We start from the raw sequence: 6,079 nt of genomic DNA, 5'->3' as shown, positions 1-6,079 counted from the left end.
TGAGTGAATCCCTAATGGGATTAACTGAAATGGTAGGGTGTGGCTGGAGGAAGTAGGAATTGGGGCATGGCTTTGGTATATATATTTGTATTTGGCAAGTGGAATCTCTCTCTCTGCCTCCCGGTCACTAACAGGTGAGCTGCTTTCCTCTGTCACCCTCTCCCACCATGATGTTCACCTCAAGCCCTGAGGAATGGAGCCTGCTTTTTATGGACTAAGACCTCTGAAACCATGAGCCTGTTGAGAGCCATCTGTGAACTCTGTGTGGCATTGTAGCAAGTGAATAGAAAAATCTGGTATCTGGGAACTTCCAGTGGCAATCCCACTGGTTAAGACCTCCCAGATACAGGTGAAGTTCTCTTCAACTCTGCCAGGTCCCACACAGCACTGGAGATGGGGTGACCTGCTGTAGCCACACAGCTTCTCAGAGATGGGTGTGGCTTGCCAAGATGCCGATCAACCTGTTGACTGCAGGACATCATGAAGTAAGACTCCACCTCTAAAACCTTATCCCTGCTTTTGATGCTCTCTCTTAAATAAAGGAGGAGCCATTTTTTTAACTTTCAACTCCAGCTCCTGTGTGGGCTGGACCTATCAAGCGCTCTGCATTTAAAACTATTTTTCTGACTTTGTCTTTCATTTTTTCTCTAATTATTTCAGACTTTATTTTCTCAGGTGGCTTATCCCTTCCTGTACAAGAAAAATTACTGGTGGGGCACTGGCCACCTTGCAATATGAGCCCTCAAATAAACTTTTCCTTCTCTAAAATTGTTCTGGTCAGATTCTTCAGTCACAGCAACAAAAAAAAAAAGCTAAAACAGGGGCACTCATTTGCTGGTCAGCATGTGTAGACCTGGGAACGTCCTAAGCAATAACTCAATGAGTCTTTACAAGTTCCAATTATGTAACTACTGTTATGATCCCCGCTTTATAGGTGAGACAACATAGTTAAAGAGAGATTAAGTGACTTTCTCCAAGCCAAATGGCCAGGGAGTAATCTAGGTAGGATTCAAGCTCAGGCAATTTGGCCCCAGGGGACATCCATCTTCTTATCACTGCACACTCAGGAAGAGCCTCCTGTGCTGATCCATGGAGACTGAGTTTACCATCTAAACAACAAGGCTGCTGAAGCCAGAAGAGAACAGATGTGGTGGTTCCCTTTACAGAAAACTTGTCCAAGCACAGCCACAGGGAGGTGATATCTGGGGAGACACATGATGCTTGGACCGAAACAGCTGCTGGGGAAGAGGAGGAAAAGCTGGACAAGGGGCCACCAAATTCGAACCTTATAATCAGACTCCAAATTGAGTCTTATTCTTTATGCCACATTATCATTCATTCCTTCAACATTTACTCAGCCCTCACTGACTACCAGGTTGGCTGCTGGGTACCAGATTACATTCTGCTCCAGAACATGACCCAAAGTTAAAGGGGTGACTGATCAGAGCTGTCTCCATACCACCAACGACAAGAAGTCTCCCCTGGCTTCCACAGCAACCTCCCACTGCCTTTCCTGTCCATATGGGGGTCACCCTCTCTGTTTCCCCAGTGCAGAACATCTTCCTCCATCTTCCTCTCCTCCCTCCCTCTCTCCTGTCTTCCTTTCCTTTCTCTCTCCCTCCCTGCTTTCCTTCCTTTCTTTCATGCAATAAACATTCACAGATTGATGACTTCTACCAGGTCCAAATTAAGTGCTAGGGAAGCAGAGATAAATAAGATTAAGTCTTACTCTCATACTTCAAGGAAGAGAAAGAGAAAACAAACATGAGAAAGAACCATAAGGAATCTGTCCAGGGAGCCAAGGAGCTCAAAGGGCACTGTGGTGGTCAATTCAGAGTGTGAGTAGGGATATATCTTTGTAAAAGAAGCAGTTTCAGAAGCACTGAGGAGGTACAAAATATCCTGTAATGTTCTGGAAACTAAAAACATGGGATTGGGTTTCAAAGCTGAGTTTGGTTTGCAGTCACACAGGCAGAGCTTAGAATCCTGGCTGTGCCACACACGGTCAGCGTCAATGTAGATAAGTCATTAAACTTCTTTGAGACTGCAACCTCATTTGTAAAATGGGGGTGATAAACTTTTCCTTCACAGGGTCATTGTGAGAACTGAGAAAATTTCTTCAACAAAATATCTTTTGGTCACCTACTATGTGCCAGACATGGCTCCAGGCATGGGAATACATGAGTGAATAAAATTGATCAAGCCCCTGCCCCTGTGGGGCTTGTATTCTAGGCAGAATAAAGGGGACATGGCATCATGCCAAGTACTGACAAGTGGTTGAAAAATACAAAAGCAGATATCTCAGGTTGGGCTTCCTAGGAGCTGTCCCTGAGATGAGGATGTTTTAAAGAAGTTCTCCCAGGGAGATGGGCAGGGGCAGGGGAAACGGGGCAGGAAGGGCAGAAGGCCAAGCAGGAACCAGATAAAACCTGGCAGTGGGAAGCTTTAGGCTATTCTGCAGGCCCAGCCTCCCACTGCCCCCCACACCCTCACCCACTGGCTAAGGGGTACCCAGGGATGGAAATTTCCAGGCACTTCTGGTACCTGCAGCAAAGTTGGCTTCTTCTCCAGAATCCCTAGGAGGGTTCTGGAGAGGAGATGAGCAGGGAGAGGAAGGAAGGGAGGGAGGATTTGCACAAGGTCATAACGATTACAAGGCTGGGTCCAGCCCTGGCCCATCAATCCCAGTACTCTGTTGCTCACAGAGGCCCAAGCGTCAGCCCACGGGAAGGCCAGGCTCCTCAATATTTGCTTATTGAATAATGTCAGTGACTATATTTGTAAGTACTTCAACATGTGTGAGACCCTTTCATATAAGTTGGTGATTATTTGTATATGCTCTTTCCCCAGGATGGACATGTGGGGTGTACTGGAAAATGTGTAACAAACTGTCTAGAGGGAGGAAAGTCTTGACTTGTAACATTTGCCCTTTTATTTCTTTTTTCTTTCCAGTCCTGGGGATTGAACCCTGCAGTACTCTCCCACTGAGCTACATCCCCAGTCCTTTTCACTTTTTATTTTGAGACAGGGTCTTGCTAAGTTATCCAGGCTGGTCTCAAAATTTGATCCTTCTGCCTCAGCCTCCTGAGTCACTGGGACTACAGGTCTGAGCCACCACACCCAGCTACCTTTGGTCATTTCTGTGGTAGCCACAGTTCTGCCATGACCTACTTCAAGCCGGCCCACCTCATGCCACTGAACACAGGTTGGGAAGAAACACACACAGTTGGCTTTCAGGAGCCTGAATGAACTGGCCCCAGAGCATCACTGACTATAACCACTTTATAAGAAAATTGAGATCCAGACACTGGACCAATTCATACATTTGGTTAGCAGAGGCAGGACTGGAAGCCAAACCTGAAGCCTGCAAGCTCTACGCCCTCCTCTGCTGCCTGCCGAGGTTGAGGGGTGCTGCCTGCTCTCATGGGAGAACTAACTTCAGATCAGAAGATGTGAGTTTGAAGTCTGGCTCCATGACTTTCTAGCTAGACCCTTGAGCACACACTCGGCTTTCCTTACATGAGGCCGCAATTGCCTCGTCGATTAAATGAGAGAGACTGAGTACCCAGAACACACTGTCTCTCTGTGGCTCCAACAAACACAGCCCTGCTTTGCAACAGAAATTGGGGCTCCTATCCCACCTACCTTTGCCAAAGGTCCAAGGCAGGTAGAAGCATGACTGGGCTTCTGCTGGGGTCCCACCTCGGGCCTGTCTCTTCCTCAGCCCCCTGACTCCCAGCATTCCAGTGCAGTTCCTTGTTTCCACCTCTCCCCATGAGCTCAAGCCCAGAAGAAACCAGAAGCCTTCCCAGAGCTGCTGGAATCCTGTGCTCCATAAATCAGCATGAATCCTGAACTGTCAGACCAAAGGAACACTCTGGAAAAGTAAGTCAATCACCCAGTGATTGTTTTCAAACATCATTCCATTGAGTTCAGACCTGTCCGCAGGATTAAGCTGCCTTCCACCCCCACGTCCAGTAAGGATACTCAGAGCTCAATCTCCCTTTTCAGATATTCAAGCAGCATGGAGCAGCAGAGCCTGCTGCAGGGCTCAGAGCTCCTGGAAGCCATGCCCTGCTCTGTGACATGACACAGAAGGCGTTCAGCTGTCCTCTTGGAACCTGCACTCACCTAACCTGGCTAACTCTGGCCAAGGGAAACAGGAGATCTTTGAGGACCTTTGTAAGAGGGAGAGATTGTGCTCTCTTTAGGGACAAATCATGTGAGTCCACTCATGTGCGCACACATGCACATATATATTTACACACCTGTATGCCCAGTCCTGTCATTCATCCTAAAGCATCCTGGGATTTCAAAGATACACAGTGTGGTGTTGAGTCTGATCCTCAGGAGGGGCAAGAAAGAGATTTTTGGATGCCTTGGATCCCAGGAGAGGCTGAAGAAATGCAAATGGGGGAAAATATGGGTCGGAAACTGTCAGGGAACAGGGAACAGGAGAAGGGATTTCCTGAGTGCTGGCCTCTTGGAAAGAAAATGTTCCCAGAGCTAACTCCCTGGGAGATCCCAGGTAGCTGGGGTGTGCACAGGGCAGGTTTGACCTGGAGCTGAGAGAGACAGACATAAGGTCTGAGAAGGAGATCATTCTTGTGTTGTGAGTGGGAGAACCTGGAGATAGAGCTCTGACCTTAGACAGAAGGATGGAAGCAAGGGGCAGGCTGGGGTGAGGCCTGGAAACCCCTCTGCAATGGACTGGGACAAGCCCCAGCCATAGCAAGTCAGGTGGGCCAGTGTGACCTCGTCCTGATATGCGTGTGACGTCATCCAGAATTTCCCTTTAAGAACATGCCTGAGAAGGGTTCTGGACCAAACAGGATGAGAACATGAGGTAACAGTCCCTAGGTGGGCAGAAACCAGAAACCAGAAGGAGTCAGGGTTCAGAAGCCAGGATGACTCTGGGAGGTATTTCATGTCATGTCACTAAGTGGGGTGGTGACAGGCAGTGAGAGAGACTTTCTCTATGGGAACCTGGGCTGAGAAGAGCCAATCAGTGGTGTAGGCCAGGTTTCAGGTTAACCAAGGGATTTCCCTTGTAGCATTACCCTGGTGAACTGACCATTTCCCCAGACTGGGAAAATGTTAGGGTCTCAGATAGATCAAACTCCCAAGAGACGGAGACCCACAGACCCACCTTATCCAACATGCTCAAACCTGTTGTGGGCTCCTCTAAATTCTGTCCCCTGGGGATCTGTGCCAAATCTGAGGACCACTCCATCCTAGTCACAGTCAAGCCCAGAAACCTGCCCAGCCCACGTAAGAACATGCAGCCTACATAGAAGGATTGCAAGTTCAAGGCCAACCTCAGAAACTTAACAAAACCCTCAGCAACTTAGACCATGTCCCAAAATAAAAAAATAAAAATAAAAATGACTGGGGATGTGGCTCAGTGGTAGAGCGCCCCTGGGTTCAATCCCCAGCACCAAAAAACAAACATACCAAAAAACATGCTGCCTAGGACTGTGGTGCAACTCAGTGGCAGAACACTTGCCTAGCATGTGTGAAGCCCTGGCTCCAATCTCTAGCACTGAGAATAAGAAAAACAAACCAACCAACAGAAAAAGAACATGCACCGTGTTCTCTGGAGCATTCCTAGATTCAAAGACTTCCTCCAAAGGCGTTGTACAAATACTGTACCCTGAGGCTCCAGGTTCCCCTTGGCCCTTCCCAGGTCCCTAGCCCTCACCCTTAGCAAACCTCAGCATGCACTGATAGCACTGCCACCTTGTTAGTCCCAAAGTTACAGATAACTGTGGCCACTTTCCTCTGACGGACAGCATAAGCCTCTGAGGCATCTGCTGGAGTCTCCCCTAGGATCTGCTCATGAGCGACCTTGGCCTCTGCTGGGGCAGAGGAGGAAGCCCTCTGATATTGGAGATCTGATCCAGCAGGATGTTTGGGTTGTGAGGATTCTGGAGACATTCATGTCCACTTCATATGCCATATAGGTGGGGATTCTGGGGCCTGCAGAGGGGACACAGCTACTCCTGGATTACAGAGGTAGGCTTAGGGCAGGTGCCAGGCCTGAGCCTCCTGCTGCCCTCTTTTTCTATCAAAGCTCACC

The sequence above is a fragment of the Marmota marmota genome, unplaced genomic scaffold, assembly GCF_001458135.2.
Source record: "Marmota marmota marmota unplaced genomic scaffold, marMar, whole genome shotgun sequence".
Taxonomy (NCBI): Eukaryota; Metazoa; Chordata; class Mammalia; order Rodentia; family Sciuridae; genus Marmota; species Marmota marmota.
This window is presented reverse-complemented; position numbering follows the sequence as displayed.